This window comes from Coptis chinensis, chromosome 6, assembly GCF_015680905.1.
Source record: "Coptis chinensis isolate HL-2020 chromosome 6, ASM1568090v1, whole genome shotgun sequence".
Classification (NCBI taxonomy): Eukaryota; Viridiplantae; Streptophyta; class Magnoliopsida; order Ranunculales; family Ranunculaceae; genus Coptis; species Coptis chinensis.
In genome coordinates, this window is record NC_141461.1 from 59,258,471 (window position 1) to 59,276,909 (window position 18,439).

At 37.8% G+C, this 18,439-nt stretch overlaps 2 long non-coding RNA genes and 2 pseudogenes across 3 annotated transcripts; all 4 read right to left on the reverse strand.

The window, feature by feature from the left end:
• Window positions 1–842: 842 nt before the first annotated feature.
• Window positions 843–2,272, reverse strand: LOC147493769 (uncharacterized). 2 transcript variants are annotated; one of them, XR_015198893.1, is made up of 5 exons: window positions 2,147–2,272; window positions 1,978–2,040; window positions 1,453–1,909; window positions 1,217–1,357; window positions 843–1,102 (listed from the first exon to the last, which is right to left on the reverse strand). It is a non-coding gene; the product is annotated as an uncharacterized LOC147493769 (long non-coding RNA). The 2 variants fall into 2 exon arrangements; XR_015198892.1 differs by lacking the exons at window positions 1,978–2,040; window positions 2,147–2,272 and having other exon boundaries at window positions 1,453–1,947.
• A 47-nt stretch (window positions 2,273–2,319) lies between these two features.
• On the reverse strand, window positions 2,320–3,337 carry LOC147493770 (uncharacterized). Its single transcript, XR_015199681.1, has 3 exons — window positions 3,286–3,337; window positions 2,941–3,205; window positions 2,320–2,709 (listed from the first exon to the last, which is right to left on the reverse strand). It is a non-coding gene; the product is annotated as an uncharacterized LOC147493770 (long non-coding RNA).
• A 2,600-nt stretch (window positions 3,338–5,937) lies between these two features.
• On the reverse strand, window positions 5,938–8,999 carry LOC147493771 (uncharacterized; annotated as a pseudogene).
• A 407-nt stretch (window positions 9,000–9,406) lies between these two features.
• Window positions 9,407–12,646, reverse strand: LOC147493772 (uncharacterized; annotated as a pseudogene).
• Between the last annotated feature and the right edge of the window lie 5,793 nt (window positions 12,647–18,439).

An 18,439-nucleotide genomic window follows, 5' to 3' on the forward strand; every position in this document is an offset into this window, starting at 1 on the left:
CCATTAATTTTTTGAGTGCACTAAGAAAACAAACTTCAAATTCCTTTTCATAAATTAAAAAGGTAAGACTCATAAATTAAACTGGAGGGGTTCGAACATAGCTAGAACTCATCCTCATTCGCCTTCGAATCGAAACACCCCATTTTCCCGGATGAATCAATAATATCGAGTCGAACACCGCCAAGTTCATCTTATGCGTGTATGTCTCCTTCAATTCTAAATTTGTTATCTGGATGAGTCAAAGCACAACATGTGGAGTTACTATATAAGAATAAGGCGAAGTTGTTGAGCCAAATAAAGTGTTTGTCAAAACTTTCGAATACCTTATTTTCAAATGATCAAGTTGAACAAGCTTCTACTATTTCCCTCATAAACTTCATTGTACAATACCCACACTCTGTGCCACCTGGTTGATATGGGCCCTAACATATAGACTCACAACATATTTGAACATATACTTTTCAAAGAAAAACAATAATGTGTGTAGGATTTGTTTACCTTGATCTTGTCCCACTTCAAAGGAACTCGTTTCCCATCAACCCTTTGCAATGTGAGGACCGCACTTCACAAGAAGTGATTTTGAGAAGTATGTCTATTTCAAGTGCTCAATAGAAGGCATACATGAGAAACACAACTCCTTTATAAGTGCTAAGCATCTAAAAAAACTAATTGGATGGAAGTGTTAATATCTACAGCAGAGGCATTTTTATATATAAACTCATAACAGCAGGAGCAAACTGTAACAGTGTTGATCTGCAAAACTCTCTGTCTGAGCTCTCTGAGTTTGACTGTCACGCTCATTCTTTTCTGCCAATGCTTTTGCTTGAGGACAGAGACTCCATAAAAAACTTAACAACAATTTTCATAAAAAAGAGAAATAATATTGATGAATAATTTAGTATGAAACTAGTCAATGCACTTGAATAGGTTTTCTACATTTATAAGATGACAAGTAAAGATAATCATAAACACAAACAAATAGAGAAAAGTTAATCTCCACAGACCGCGCGCTCCTGTGTACGTTGGTGGTGATCCAGTCTCGCTCTTCGTCTTTCTTCAGTTTCCCCCTCAACGTCCTGGAATTCTCCAGATCACGAAGCACCTTTAACAAAGTAGAATTTAAGCAATTAGCATACTTTATGGGAGCTCTCTTGATTACTATTGCCAGGAAGGCTTCTTACTGGCACAAGAGAAAGTGTAAAATCAACAAGATTACCTCCAATGATTGAAGTGAGATCATCAACAATATTTGTAGTTGAGGATGCCTTCTGCATGGTCGACGAGGTTCCAAAAGATGTCCGACGGGCTGTTTCAGGTGCTGGTTTTTTTTTTTCAATTGGGACTCAAAAGTAGACTCCTGATGCAGAAAACAAAGACGAAAATAATAGTCTGCTAATATTTTAGAAAAAAAAAAACAATATCTTGCTTCTAATCTTATTCCCCTAAGCGTACCGGAGTTGTGGTTCTGTTAGGCCTTGGTGCACTGCTAGCTCTACCGCCGAAGAAAGACTCAAGATCATTCTCATTCTTTTGTTGACTCTCTCTCGCAGCAGCCCTCTCACGAGCCTCTGTAGTAGCCCTCTCACAAGCCTCTGCAGTTGCCCTCTCAGCAGAAGCTTGCTCTGCTCTTTGCCGTGCGTCTGCTTCAACTCTTGCAACAGCAGCTCTCTCTTTTGCTTCTGCAGCTACCTTCTCTGCTCTTTCCTTAGCGTCGGCTGCTGCCCTTCACGTGCCTGAGCTTGTATTCTCTGCACAGCAGCACGTTCGGCACGCTCACGTGCCTCAGCATTGACCTTATCAACAGCAGCCTTTTACACCCTTAGGCGAGCATCAGCAGCTGCTCTCTCACGTGCCTCCCTAATTAGAGACGGGGTATATAGTCCCAAGAGTGTGTCCTAATTCTTAAATTCTGGTGTAGTGCAGCAACTTAGGATCCACTCAAAGTTAATTTTGAAAGATTCTGGTGAAGACACTTACAGCTGCTTTAAACTTAATAGATTGCCAAGTTGCCCACCAAGGTATCCACCAATGTCAAGTCCACTAAAATTTGACCGGTTTTGGAAGAGATGAGGAGGTATAAGTTCAAATTATCGGCAAAAAGAGATGAAAGGCACACTCGAAAACACAGAGAGGGCTTATAAATTACATGTATATAATAGAAGACCCAAAACATGATATTCCTTTCCATGGCTCCTCACAAGGATCACCTCCATCTGATTTCCACCCTCTTAGCTGTGAAGGGTAATTCAAAGTCTTGTACAGATCTTGAACAAATTTAAACGCAAGAAAGTCACGTGTAGAAATAAATTTTACGGAATTTCAAAAACAGCTTTTGTCATTCAAAGTGTATAACATAACAATACAATAGTTCCGTAATAGCTAACATTTTAACCGAAACTAAAAAAAATGCACATTTTCGTCATTTTCATTTAGAAGATAAAATGGTTAATTCCCAATTACATTCCCAGTTCCAGAAATTCAATCCACAAGTCTAACTGTAAATATCAACCTAAAGCTTTGATAGAACTGGCCACATGTTTCTATATGGCTAACAGTTTTCAATACAATGCATAATAAACATATTGACACCTTACCTAGCCGATGCAGCTCTTTGTTCATGAAAATCAAAAGTATAAACATGACCAGTTGGGTTAACATCTTTAGCCAAAGAAGTAGTAAGTGAACCACTACCAGTCCCAGATTCAAGAACTACACAACCAGGAACAATTTCCAAGAAGGAAACCACAAAAGTAATATCAGAAATGTTCAAAATCTGTGTCCTATGACTTAAAACCAATGTCCACAACTCTGGTGTTGGAGCTAAGAAGTAAATAAATCCACCTTTGTTACTTCACACTTTGGACCCATATGATTTCCCTATCCAAATCACCATGTTTAAATACCACGAACCTATTTTGTAACTCTGAACCTGTCACTTACTTTAATTGCTTTCATTGTATCGTGACGTTCGTATACTATAATTAGATCCCCATTCGCTATCTTCTGTTGGGATGATATCTTTCTCGTGCCATCTATAGATAACATTATTTACCACGCAAAACAAAAACCCAATCAACTTAAAAATACTAACTTTAATCTAACAATAGGGAGTAAAAAAGATGGGTTACCTGATAAAGATGACAGAGATTGAGGAGAAGTGATTAGTAGTTAGGTGCTGATCCAAATCGAAGTTGTATCAACCCAACTAAACAGTGAAAATGAAAAACAATTAATTGAGAGAGATGAAAAATAATTAATTCAGAGAAATAAAAAAAAACAACTTACCCCTAGTTTTTATTGAGCCGTAGCGGCAGTGAGAGGGAGTGGAAGAGAGAGGTAGCGGCAGTGAGGAGGAGAGAGAGAGAGAGGTTATGTTTTATGAACAAAAACTGCTTCCTTTAGTTCAATTTTGAACGAAGGCGGAATTCGAATAGATAAAGAAACATGGAGAAAACATCATGCGGAGTTAAGAGGGAAGGGTTTCTCTTTGTTGTGTTATTGAGTTGAGGTCGAGAAGAAATCCAATTCTTTGCACTGTTATGGTGTAGTGACGGTGGGTTTTCTCATTGTTGCGGGAATCCTAAGAGTCGTAGAGTTGTAGAAGTTGTGGGGAGAGACTGAGAGAATAGCGGGAATCCAATTTGAATAAGTTTCGTACTGTGTATTTTTTTTTCGCGTATTTGACTATTTGGCATAAAGTCATAAACCATGGTAGAAAGTGGAAAATTTATATACCACTGTTTATGTTTAAGATAGTGGGGATGTGGAGTACTCTCATGCTGAAAAAAAACTAACCATGGTATATGGCCCAACTTATCCCACGGTTTTCATCTAACTGTGACATATACTAGTAAACCAATGACCAAAGACATTTCCGCCGTGGTATATAAGTATTTCCCACGGTTTTTGAAAGAACCGTGGTATAAACGTTCTTATTGACTGTGGTATATGTGTCATTCTGTAGTAGTGTTTCCCTCCTCTACTTCCTTAGTCAGCACATCCTTCAATTAAGTTTTGAAGTAAACAAGGATTTAGCAAATCCAAATCACAACAAGCATTCATGTCTAACATTAAAACATAATAATAAATGATTAGAAAACTTACAATCTTTTCAGCAACTCTTTCCGTAGCTACTTCAATATATTTTCCTTTTTTTGAGTAAGCTCTTTTCCATATTGAAGGCCTTCGATTTTTTCCATTAAAGGATGGTCCCAACTCGTTTTTCTATGGTTACAAAATAATCACGCAAATGACAAGGTTAATACGATGCATGTCTTCAAAACTCTTGGTTGAAGGTTTATCATACCCAAACAAATTAACAAGTGCCTACATGTATAAATGTTGAGACTGACAATGTACTCACCAATTGTTCTCCAATATCAGCAAATCCCGTCTTGCCCGTCCTGTGGTTATATACTTTTGCTGCTCGCTTTTGTGAATTAAGTTTGCTAATTTCCTGGAAAACATGGAATTAGTTGTCTTTAGGAATAAAAAACAATATATGGGTTTAATGTGATTGGATGTCTTTAATAGTCAAGGAATTAATTATCACAGCACACGTCAAAGGCAATTTGGGGAGGTCACATTCCTATTAACAACCTAGGTTAGCACACAATCCTATACTATCAAAGGGTATGCCTGAGTTCAGATGTGCAAAAATACCGCTTGTAGATGACATCCTATGACAGCAGCAATTTGGGGAGGTGCTTACTGTGGTGGGTTTGTGCGTACAGTGATTGCCATGTTGTTAGGGCCTATATTGACAACATTCATTGTGTTGACTAGAGAACAAAAGAGTGAATGAGACATTTCGAGGCTTAGTCACATGATTTTCATGACTTAATGTTGGCGGCATATGCATTTTCATGACTTAATGTTGGCAGGAAGTCACTACTTAGCACTAGCAGCAGAAGGTTCTATTTACATAGCAGTAGTAGCTACCCTACAAGGAATGCATATATAAAGATAGTAGTCACTATCCATAGCTCCAACTCTAGCTCGTCACCAAAGCTCTGACAAGACCTCAGCTTTAGCTCTGTTATCCTTGTTCCGAACATTTCCTGAAAGTTGACTACAACTTATAAATCAGAGGGGGAAGGCAGGTGAAGTCCTTTCCTCTGGAACTGGCAATGCCCTGGATTTCATCAGAACTGGAAGGAGAATCAAAGGTAAGCCAAAGCTTTTCGCATAACGTCACTACCCGTTCCCTATAAGCCATAGCTCCTCACTCTTCACTGACGCAACTATAGCTCCTAACTCTCCTCTGCCTAGCTCCAACTCTCACTCATCATAATAGTTTTGTTTCGTTCTCTGTTGTAAACAAAATTTAGTGAGCTTACGCTTTGGGGCCATGTAGCTAATTAAAGCTTAGAATATAATGGAAGAGCAACTTCAGGGAAAAACATTACTGGAAGAAGCTGTAAACAGATGAGACCTACTAAAGTTCTAATTTTCTGGAAAATATTTTGTACAACTTATATTTAACAACAGTTAGCAACACGAGTAATTCATGACTGATTTAAGGATGGAAGAGCAGTTTTCAGGGAAAATAATTTACTGAAAAGTGGTCGTAGACCAAATTAAACCTAAAATGTTCTCTATGAAAGGGAAATACTTACCCATGTAATTTAACAGTTAACTGACAGGGCCCTTAATAGCTAGGCATATCTGCACCTAGAGCTGAGATGATTTGGCCCAAACAGGACCATGAATTACTGAATTCCACTGGGCAACATGAAAAGAGAGGTCTTAAAGGGCAATAAAGTTTCCAGTTGGCTATCCAAGGGTAGGATGCACACCGCCACGACAGACTTAAGGATACTAAGAACACTTGATGTTCAGAACAGAAGGGCAGACTAAGAAGACTTGATGTTCAGAACAAACTTAAGGATACTAAGAAGACTTGATGTTCAGAATAGACTTGATACTAAGAAGACTTCACTGGGTAATATCAGTCAAATTCTTACAAGAAACTACCATTGAAACAAATTCCATATCAACTAACGTTTCATTAGAAGACAAGTCCAACTTCTTGAGTCCCTTCAGGTTCTACCCCAAAGTGGTTAACAATCCGGGTTCTCTCACAACGACATCGCAGTTTATTAATGCCAATTCTTCTAGTGCAACACTCACTGTGGAACCAATTGTCTTAAGGCCTTCACCTGTTAATAGACAACAACTTTGTAGCCTAAGACTTATAAGTCCCCTGATATTCTCTACAACAGCTAATAGGTGATTGTTTTCAAGGTCTAAAGGCAATCGAAGGTCGAGTTTTTGAATATTTGATCTGCTTCGACTAATAAACTGATGAAGAACCTCTCTACTACCACCATCATAGAGTAATAGTAAATTAAGAGAACTGCAATGTTTAGCTAATAGTAGTAAAATTCTATCAACAATAGTCCTACAAGTTCTAATTTCCAATTCTTGTAGAGCTTTTAAACACTTTATAAAGGATGTAAATGAATTACCATCTCCAATACCTTCACAGCTTCTCAATTCCAACCTTTTGAGCTTAGTGCAACTTTTCCACAACCAGCCCAAACCGCAATCCCCGACCCCAAGTCCTGATACACTAAGACACTCTAAAGGCAACTCCGATGATTTATGTGAAACACTAGACACCCCCACTTCATATTCTTCATCAAATTCCAATCCAAATTCCTCTTCTCCATCAAAGTCAAATTCCCCTGTTTCAACTCTGTTTTGAAACTTAGTAAAACAGAGTATTTTAAGAGAAGGGAAAGAAATAAGCCAAGAGAAAGAAAGAGGTAAAGAACAAGAGATTGTAAGAGAAGTAAGATGTTTACAACAAGAAGATAGAGAAAGAAGAGCAGAATAATAATAGAGGAGGATTCACATGCAGCAGTCAAAGCTTTTAATGGGAATGTCATTCCATGGACACTAAGAGCTAGATAGATGCAAGCAACTAGGAACATACAGGACTGGAAGTTATTTACTCGGCTTTTCTATAACTTTGCCTCTGTTCTGTTCTCCATTTTGATTGTCCATAAACTTACGGTCAAATCATTGTCACTTAAGTAGTACCATCCCTTCCACATCAACAAGAGCCTCTACTACCTTTACAAAGACTCTCTTTCTCTTTGGTCCATCTGGCCTAAAAGAGTGAAGGCCATTACGAACAGCTCCGAAGGGATCAGCGCCCGCTTGTCTTGAAGGCTAGCATCATCAGCCCTGACTCACGAGGCTTAATTGTTCTTTGAACGATAAGTAGCTCTAGACCCTGACCCAAGAAGTTGTAATCAATCCAACTTTTAGCTGATGTCATAGTAGAAGAATTGGAGTTTATCCTTCATTCATGATGTCCACATTCGTACAACAACCATTCTAAAACCTGAAAAGCTAAGTTTATTTGCATCTTCAATAGGAATTTTTGTTGTAGAACCACCTACCAAGTCCTTCAACTACCCCTGTTCTAGTACCAGAAAATATTCCAAATATGTAGTATACCAAAAAGGTAAACATAACCCTAACAGGAGTCTATTCTTCTCACTTTTTCCAATTGTAGGTTAAGAACTCAACCTCAGGAAAAGGATGACTAAGAAAAAACAGAGTAGAGGTTCCACTACATTTTTATTTTCCTTTTTAGATAGAAAATTACTGGGTGATGTTCACAGCCATCACAAGTTACACATACCAGCAGCGCCAAGAGCATTGACACTATCTGGATGAGTTTTTCAAGTAAACCCAGTGCTATTAGGTTAATTAGCATAGACAAGCATCTGAGCCTCTGCTAAATGGTGTATGTGAACTAATACTAAAAGTACCACTACGCTTTGGAAGACTCGACTTGAATGGGAAGTTCTTCACAAAGAGCTTCTCATGTTAACCTGTTCAGGAGTACAAACGTCAATGTCATTGCCGTATACAATGAAAATATCAAACATCAACGACTTCTACAAATCCATCAATCCAACTTTGGAAACTCCTATTGGTGGACTTAAAAGAAAAAAACATTTAATGAAAGTCACAAGAAAGACTGCTTGACTTATACCAGAGTATGGTAGCAATTAGAATCCATTGCTCCGATACGACTTAAGAATCCAACTGAACTATTTCTTCTTCCTACCACCAGCTTTTGATTTCCATAATATTTTGCCCCGTATTCTTTCTTGAGCGACTCAGAAATAGTAGGTCGGATACGGAATCTATTATATTTGGAACGAAGAGACAGAATATAAAAACTACTAATCATTAGTATGAAAATGAGAATGAAAAAAGCAAAAATGAATACCAAATTACTAAATAGACTACCAAATTACTATGAATATCTAGCAAGCGCCTAGACTCATGAGACTACTCTGATCTATGACTAAAGAGACTACTAAATTACTACCCACACCCGCACCCGGTAGAAAATCCAGTAGAAAGTAAGAGCACATGGGCTGAGGTTTTAGAGAAGAAGGCAGTAGGAAGTATCAGAAGATAGAATGCTTGTTAACCATAAATGAATACAGTTATCCAAAACCAATCAAACTAACAAAAATAAGTTATCCTAACCTGAAATTTTGTTGTCAGTCTTGACTTCACAAATCTTTCCCAATCTTCCTGTCTAATATTTTTCTCGTGTTTTTTAGGCAACTTCAAAAGCTTTTCAGGTTGGTCTTTGTAGGGAGTGATATCGTACCTAGTCAACCGACTTTTGAATTCTTTCCATTTCTCATCAATATTTGAGACAACACCCTTCTTTTCGTCTTCTGTCAAGTTGAATTTGGCCTATAAAAAAAGAATAAGCTATAAAGTTACAATAACCTAAGACTAATTAGACAATTAATAGTACAACTGGAGCTATTTACCTTTATAGTATCCCATAACAAGTCTCTCACTTCATCTCCGACAACATGCCAATTTTCATAATCAACAATAGAGATTCGGGACTCCGCTAACAAACCTGAGTAGCTTGCCAAATCCTTTCCGCCTTCCCCTATACGTTGACCATCTTCATTGTATTGAACATTCAATAGTTCACCCTCTCTCATTTTTGTTATCCTTTTGCATTGAACTGCTCCTCTTCCTGTCCTTTCTACACTTGAATCTTGTGTATTGTAAACTTCCATTGGTGTATCGGGTCAACTCCCATATCTGAATCAGAATTAGAATTCTCTCCTGGATCCATGTTGATTTCCTTTATACTGAGTCTAGACATGAAGACATTAGCCAATAACAACATATGAAATAAGCTAGGTATCAATAACTTGGACAATATTAATTAAACAATAATAAGACAAATGATCATCCATAACATGAATTAAAGTATTAAGGCAAATATAAATATCAAAGTACGTATGAATTCACATTTAATAACAATATTCAATAGTCAAATAATAAAGGAACAAACTTGTTCAAACATCCCCATAGAAAGAAAAAAATCATAACATGCTCTAACTTAATCGTTAGAGGTAGGGTCGACATAAGTCCCCTCACAATCTACACGCGCATAAGATGATATTGATGCACCTGAACTAAGGAAGTCGACATCTGGAAAGACTTTACTACTTGTATGATCTAGCTCATCCTCATTCCCTTCCTTAAGGTAGTCTCTTTCAGAAGTCCTCAAAGCTATTAACCATTTTGGATCGAGTTGGTCAGGTACATAAAAGACTTGCTTGGCCTGAGAGGCCATCACAAAAGGGTCTTCCTTATGTCCAACTCTACCAAGGTCAACAGAAGTGAAACCCAAATCGTCTACTTTGATGCCATTTATGTTGTCAACCCAGTCACACTTAAATACTGGGACTTTGAGTACCAGATAGTCGAGCAGCCATATCTCAGTTATAACACCGTAGTAACCCATTTCTGAAACAACGGGGTTCTTATCCTTGGCACTAGAAATTTGCACTATTGTCGCCATTAAACCCACACCACTATTTTGGTTTACTAGTGAAGCTTCATGATCCTTCGTATGAAAATGGTATCCACCAATAACATAGCCTGAACACTTTAGAACGTCTCGACGAAGTCCTTGAGCTATAACTTTTAGGGTGTTTGAAGTTTGTTACCGGTAACTGCTGCCTCCTCTTTAACCTGATTATCCAAGTTATCTAAGAATCTTAGTCGAATTTAGCAAAGTTGTATTAGATGTAAAATAATTTCAGATAATCTTACCCTTTGACGAATCCAATAAATGAATGTGCGAGTGTGCTCATCTTGATACCATTTGGCTAACTTACGAGGATAAGTAAGCTTTAGGTGTTCCATATGCTTCCTCTCAAGTTAAGAAAAAAGCTTGGTCACCATTATCTATCTAGGTGAAATAAGGAAAAACAAAATCCTATACTAACGTACTCGATATAAGGTTGAACGTCATTAGTGTTTGCCAAAACACATTGATGAGCTTGCTCCCAAGTCTTCTTGTCGACTTCAACAACATTCATACCACTAAGAGGCTTTCCCTTAGAAATTGTATTTTCTTTCTCCGTATCATTAGTATCCATGTTTCTAACTGATGGGACTCCCACTGCATTCACTCCAGATAAGTACTCGCTAAGAAACTCACCAGCTTCTTCAAGGATATAATTTTCAGCAATGCATCTTCTGGACGATTTCAATTCCGCACGTAGCCCTTTAGTATTTTCATGAACCTAATATTCAAAAAGTAACAAAAAAAGACAAAATACAAACAAACAAACAATCAAATTGATGAAGCTTTACTGAATTATTGAAAGTAGTTAATTCAATTTTCTGTGTACTTGCCTCTCAAATGGATACATCCAACGAAAGAATACTGGCCCACAAAGCTCAACCTCCCTTATAAGATGAACAAATAGATGCACCATGACGTCAAAGAACGATGGTGGAAAGTACATTTCCAGTAGACATAAAGTGAGGACCAAATTGTCTTTAATTTCCTTTAATTTGGACACGTCCACTACTTTGGTGCAAGGAGAGTTGAAAAAGAAACACAACCGAGTGATGGTATACCTCACGTGCTTTGGCAACACTGATCGTATTGCCACAGGAAGAAGTTGCTGCATCAATATGTGACAGTCATGAGACTTGAGACCATACACTTTTAGATCTTGCATCAACACGAGGTGTCTAAAATGTGAAGAATATCCATCTGGCACTTTGAGATCACGCAAAGTGTTGCAAACTGTTACTTTCTCAGCTTTAGATAATGTATGACATGCTGATGGAAGATAAGTCCTATTTCCCCTTTTCTCTGGTGCTAGTTCCTTCCTCATGTCCATTTCTAAGAGGTCTAGGCGACTTTTGAGGTCATCTTTTGTCTTGTACTTAATGTTAAGTAGTGTGCCGATGATACTATCACAAATATTTTTCTCAATATGCATGACATCCAAGTTGTGTCGCACAAGCAAGAATTCCCAATATTCAAGCTCAAAAAATATGGATCTCTTCTTCCAATATTTACCACTTTCATTCTCATAAGAAGTGCTAGGCTGCTTCTCTCGTGTTTGTGACTCTTCATTGGATGCCTTTGACTTCTTTCTTGATGTTTTTGGCTTTGGAATCACTAGCTTTGGTTTCCCCCATCTAACTTTCATCCCTTTGAGCTTCTCTGAAATCACCTCTCCAGTTAACGGGTCTGGATGTGATCTTAACTCTTGCTGACCATTAAATGCCTTCCTTTGCCTTCGATAACGATGATTTTTTGGAAGGAACTTTCTATGGGACTGATATATGTTTTTATTCGAGTGTTTCAATCTTGTAGAATCAATTTTCTCAGCACATATTCGACAAGCAAGATATCCCTTGACACTACACCCAGCTAAATTTCCAAGAGCAGGAAAATCATTTATCGTCCACAGTAGAACAACCCTTAATGTAAAATATTCTTGCTTGTAGGCATCATAAACCTCTATACCAGGATTCCAAAGAGCTTGTAAATCTTCAATTAAAGGTCTAAGGTAAACATCAATATCATTACCAGGTTGCCGGGGACCTGATACCAACATTGTCAGCATCAGAAATTTTCTCTTCATACATAACCATGGCGGAAGATTGTAAGTGATCAACATAACCGGCCATCAACTATGCCTAGAGCTGAGATTACTATGTGGATTGATCCCATCTGTCGAAAGAGCAAGTCGCAGATTTCTTGGATCTTCAGCGAACTCTAGCCACCTTTTATCAACCTCTTTCCATGCTGGAGAATCTGCTGGATGACGCATTTGACCATCAACTTCTACCCTTCTATCTGCATGCCATACCAAATCCTTTGATGTCTAAGCGGATTGAAACATCTTTGCAAACCTTGGGAGAGGTGGAAAGTACCACAAAACTTTCGCAGGCGCTTTACCCTTCTTTTCCTGATATCTCGACGTTCCACAAGTTGGATAACTAGTTAAATCCTTGTACTCATCTCCTCTGTAAAGTATGCAATCATTAGGACATGCATGTATTTTTTGAACTTCCATTCCAAACGTAGACAAAATATTTCTAGCTTTGGTCATGGATTGTGGCACTTCGTTATTATCAGCAACATTTTTCCTAACACCTTCAATAGCTTGGTAAAACTCGTGTCTGACCACCCACTACTGGCTTTCAAGTTGAACAATTCCACAAGGGATGATAACTTTGTATAGCTTTTGCAACCTTTGTACAAAGGTTTCTCAGGATCTTCAAGCAATTTACAAAGCTTTTCAGGATTCCCCGTGAAACTCTCATATGCATCATTAACCATTCTAACCGTGTCCCCAAAATCACATAGGGTTTCCATATCAAAGTCTTGACATGGAGGTTCATGCGTGTCGACACTTCAGGACTTTCCACTGTGAGGTTTTTCCCCATGCCATATCCACGTTCTGTAACTTTTTTCAAAACCAACATGAAACAGATGATCCCTAATATCGTCCAAACTCTGATGCAAGTGGTTCCCACAATTAAGGCATGGGCATCTTATGAAATTAAGATTGTCTGGACCTGCATGCTCTCTAGCACATTTTATAAAATACTTGACCCCTTCCTCGTATTCATCAGAAAGTCTATCCATAGTAATCCAAGGCTTATCCATACTCAATGTCAGAAATTCAATACACAAGTACTACATACACAAGAAAAAAAAAAAAAAGGTGATTAAGCAAGATAAAATCATGCAATTCATAGATTTTGGCTCAATCTGGTGGTTGAAGCAAATACAAACATACAATATAACCTTGTACTAATCAACATAAGGTGCCAAAAGTGTAGTGTGGGAATGGATTTAGGCATATGAATGGGGAAAATCCTACTTTCCTTACATGTTCCCGGCCAGCCTCCTAGATACTTGGTAAACTAAAATGAAATAGTTAAGTGTCGCATTAAGATTAGGGTCTTGATACTAGAAATTCCTAGCAATCATAATATTCAGTACCCTAACTTTGCAAAAGAAACACACACACACAATCAACAAATTGAAAGCTAGTAATTTTTTTACTGTTGAGTACGTGTTTATCTATTTGTCAGCTCAAATCACGATTAGCCAGGCGTTCCTGCCCAGTATATCAATCAACAATAAGCAAACTTGCAAACTAATAGTAAAACAACAGGCATAAGAGCTTCTAAAATTAGTTTATGTACGAGAACAGTCTCCATCTCTTACTCATTCAATCAAACACCTTAAGCCACTAACAAAAACCGTAAACATGAATTTCCAAGCCACTATACAAGCAACTACATGCCATCACTAGGCCAATATATCAATTAACAATAAGCAAACTTGCAAACTAAAAATAAAACAACAGGCATAAGTTTCTAAAACCAGTTTATGTACGAGAACAGTCTCCATATCTTATTCTTTTAGTCAAACACCTTAAGACACTAAGAAAAATTGTAACTGCCAGGCCACTATATAGGCAACTACATGCCATCACCAGGCCATTACAAGTTTTACTAGGCTACTAAAAGGCAAGTATTTGGTGAGAGCTAAAACCTTGCTAAACCTTTCATTGGACCACATTTTGATGCATCGAGACAGTGTTATGGGATTTCATATAATTTTGGGACCTCACATGAAATTCAATGAAAAATATCCCCAAGCAGTTCAGTGAATTATAATTTGAGGAATGCAAACACCTGATCAATGCACCTACTATATTGGGGGAAGAAAAGCACTAAGCACACGGCATGTAGTGTGATACAAAATCTATTCGAATGATTCGCTCAAATCCTTTTGGAGTTCTGACAAACAGTAACGATTTAAGGTGATTCAATTGAAAGTACTAGCCTACTAGGAATAACTTAGTGATTCTAATAGCTGAGTATATTTACATTCCCCCCACCCCATCTCTTTTACAAGTTTAGTATCAACCAAAGGATTTTTTGGTTAGCAAGATCCCCTAATTGTACAAGTTTTATCCCCTAATTGGTTAGTTATATGCATGTGTCTAATATTTTATGTTGTAAATGATATGGTGTGAACACACAGAAGATCATATCATCAGTACCTTATAAAGTATAAGTAATCGTTCACAACCTTGATGGATTTGGACAAACTATTGGTACGATTGTAGTATAATCTAGTATCAGTCTATCTTGACTATAGGATTACACTAGTATACTTTGTGTATATTGAATAGGACCAAGTGAGGTAGTTTCTCTTTATAATGGTTATATAAGAGAACAAACGCCTCTGTTATTATGGATGTTTGTCCTCTTAATCCGGATATAATAACGGGCACTTACGTGCATTGTACATTACTTTAAATCATCAATGAGTGAGATTCATTTGTGAATCAACAAACTCGATGGATTGGGTAATGACATTGTATGTAAGGTGTGTTGTTGATTATAGAAGGAATCCGTGACCCATAGGAAGTCGGGTTGATGATGTCCCCTTGAGGAGCTCAAAAAGATTGTCATGTAAACCCTGCAGGTGGATTTATTCCGACATGACAATGAGGTTGAGTGGTACTAGTCAAGAACATAAAAAGTTGATTAATGTAGTTATCAGTAACTTGACTTAATCAACGGACATTCGATATCTTAAACATGGGGAGATCAACGAGCATATAATATGGAGCCCATAAACGCTGACAAGTAATTTAGGATTAGGGCGGTATTGCAACAATGGCCTTTAGTGGAATAAGCCATTTGCTGACGGACTTGGGTCATGTGTTCTGGGCGAACATGAGAAGCCCAAGCCCGTCAGGAGGCCCAACCCTAATTTCTCCTCATGGTCCTTGTTGTAGCCTATAAATAGAATCCTTTTTCTCTTGGCTGAAATCACTATTCATCTAGACTGAAAAGAGAGGCAAGGAAATATAGATCCAAAATTGGATCTAGCTTTGTGAGAAAAAAGGGGGGTTGGCAGATTGTTGCCTACACAACATCCAATCTATTCTAAAGAAATACAACATAAGATCAAGGGGTTGATTGTTGATTCAGATTCATAGCTATTGGGTTCTCAGAGTTATCACAGCCGATTCAAAGGTATGTTTTCTATCCAAAATCGTGAACCCCATTAATTTCACTGCGCGTGGGTTTTCGCGATTTGTATAAATTAGTATTATGAAATAACGGTTCCTACAATACTGACCATGCAGCTCTTAGGTACCTTCTCGCTAAGAAGGATGCAAAACAGAGATTGATCTGATGGATCCTTCTCCTACAAGAGTTTACCTTATAAATTAAGGATAAACGATGGGTCAAAAATGTAGTTGTCGATCGCTTATCTAGACTAACCAATGACAGTGATAGTGACTCTGAGTCCATACCTGATTCTTTTCCTAATGAGCACCTTTATTATATTTTTTCTACACCTTAGTATGCAGACATTGTGACTTTTTTAGCTACTAATATTATTCCTGATGTTTGGTCAAAAAGCGAATGTAAGAAATTTTTAGCTAAAGTTAAGTTATACTACTGGGATGAGCCCTACCCTTTTAAGTATTGTGCGGATCAGATTATTCATTGTTGTATTCCCCAGAGGGAATATAATAAGGTTTTATCCTTCTGCCATGACAAAGCATGTGGTGGCCATTTTAGTGGTATGAAAACAGTAGCTAAAGTTCTTCAATATGGTTTTTATTGGCCTACCCTTTTTAAAGATGCCCAAGTACACTGCAGGATGTGTGTTCATTGCCAACAACTTGGGCATATCACTAAATGTAATATGATGCCTTTAAATCCCATTATGGTAGTGAAATTTTTTTATGTATGGGGCATTGATTTCATGGGCCCTTTTCCTGTTTCCCATGGTTTTATTTATATTCTTGTTGTTGTGGATTACATTGCCAAATGGATAGAGGCCATGGCTTGTCGTAGTAATGACCATACGACAGTTGTGTTTTTTGTTAAAGAATACATTTTCTCTCGTTTTCGCATCCCTAAAGCCATCATCAGTGATGGCGGAATGCATTTTTACAAGAGGGTTGTACCTTCTTTAGTTAAGAAATACAAAGTTACCCATAAGGTGGCAACTCTTTATCATCCGCAAACTAGTGGCCAAGCAGAAGTCTCTAATAGGGAAATTAAAAAAATAATAGAAACGACAATCAATCCTGATTGGAAAGATTGGTCTAAGCGTCTAACAGATACCTTATGGGCGTATCGGACAACTTTTAAAACTCCTATAGGAATGTCTCCCTTTAGACTTGTGTTTGGAAAACCTTGTCACTTGCCCGTTAAATTGGAGCACCGTGCTATGTGGGCCATAAAAATTCTGAACTTCAATATTGATGAAGCGGGTGTCAAGCACATATTGTAATTAAATGAGCTTGAAGAAATCCGTAACGATTCTTATGATCTCGCATAGGATTATAAAGCTAACATGAAACATGTTCATGATAAACAGATTTTGCATAAAGAGTTTGTAGTTGGTCAAAAAGTTCTGCCTTACAACTCACGTTTGCATATTTTCTCAGGGAAATTAAAAACCCGTTGGTCTGGTCCTTTTTTGGTTACTGAAGTCACCCCTTACTGGGCAATCACCTTGGTAAATCTCAAGGGCAATAGTACTTTTCAAGTCAATGGCCAACGTTTAAAACATTTTTACGAGTTTAGGTCCCCAGATGTAGAGAATGTCCTTTTACAAGACCCTGTCTATGAGGACTGACCTTTGATGTTTGGTGCACTTCCTTTCATTTCCATATATATTAGTAAGTGGACCATTAAGGTAAACGGGCCCTCCCTTTGGAGTGTATGGCTGTAAGTACCGGATCCTAAGTCCACATGTAACATAATTCATGCTTTCCACTCTTGCATGTATTCTCCTTTTTAAGTCGTGTTTCCCTATGGAGTGATTTACGTCCTTATCGCTTTATTGTTTTCTTTTATATTAAACCTTATTCATAAAAAGTAAAAAAATATTAAAATCCATTTTCAAAAATATGTTTGGGGGTGGGGTGTTTGGTCTTTCCATTCTTGATCGCTCAACTTTCTATTCTTGTTGTTTAAGTTGTTTAGTTGTACTTTGATTGGGGTTGACACTATCTATGAATTTAGATTTCTTTCGATCGCATAACTTATGTCATTTATGCATTTCGAGGCATTTTCTATCTCCTTATGTGTCAACCACGGTTAGCTTTGAGTTTTTTTTATAGATCATTGGATTGAAATTTCTCTACTGATCATTTTTATAGCTCATTCGCCAAAATCGGACTATTAATGAATCGGAAATTTTAGTTTTAAGTTATACGAGGCATAGGATAAGATGGGTATTACAGATTTATTTTGGGCTTGGGCCCAAAAATTTAAAACCTTACCAGGTCACGTGCCATGCACGTGACTCCTTATTTTAAAAACCCACACATTTTTTTCTTCTTCTCATCCTCGCTTCCACACTTAAGAACACTGCCTGACCAACTAAAAACGTAAAACGTGCACGCCCTTTTGTTCGGACCATTTGAGCGTGCCCGCTCCCTTACCTCCACACACCTCCTGCTCTAATTTCAACTGAGTATTTTTTAACTATCCCACACCTTAACCTTCACCAAAAATTCCCAATCTAGATCTTAATGGCTCCTAAAACCCCAAAAATTCTTCCCAGACAAGTTGTTTCTAGTGCACAGTTTGCACCCTTCTTCAATACCAAGATGCGTATTAGGAAGTAGGAAGGGTTGTGGTATTCTACTGAGGATTTTTATTACACTGATTTGGTGCTTGCATTTTACAAGAATAGGGAGATTAGTGGTCATAGGATTTTTCTGGATGTGAATATCATTTTACTACAGCAGTGTTTGCTGAGGTTACTGGCATTGAGGAACGAGACATCGTAATCACCATGCAGGAATCTCAGCTCGGGGGTATAGGTACGTTGATGATGGAGACAGTATTGGAAGGACGTTATAATTCTGGGTCACATTGTGTTCATCAGATGTCTCTGAGAAGGAACCAACTAGCAATGGCTCAGTGGGTTGACAGGAATGTTATTGCCACCACGAAAGCCAGGGACATCAATTTGAGTTGTCTGCACATTCTCTGGACCCTTCAGAACATAAGGTATGGGTTTTGCATCCTCGAATTTTTATTGAATGAGATT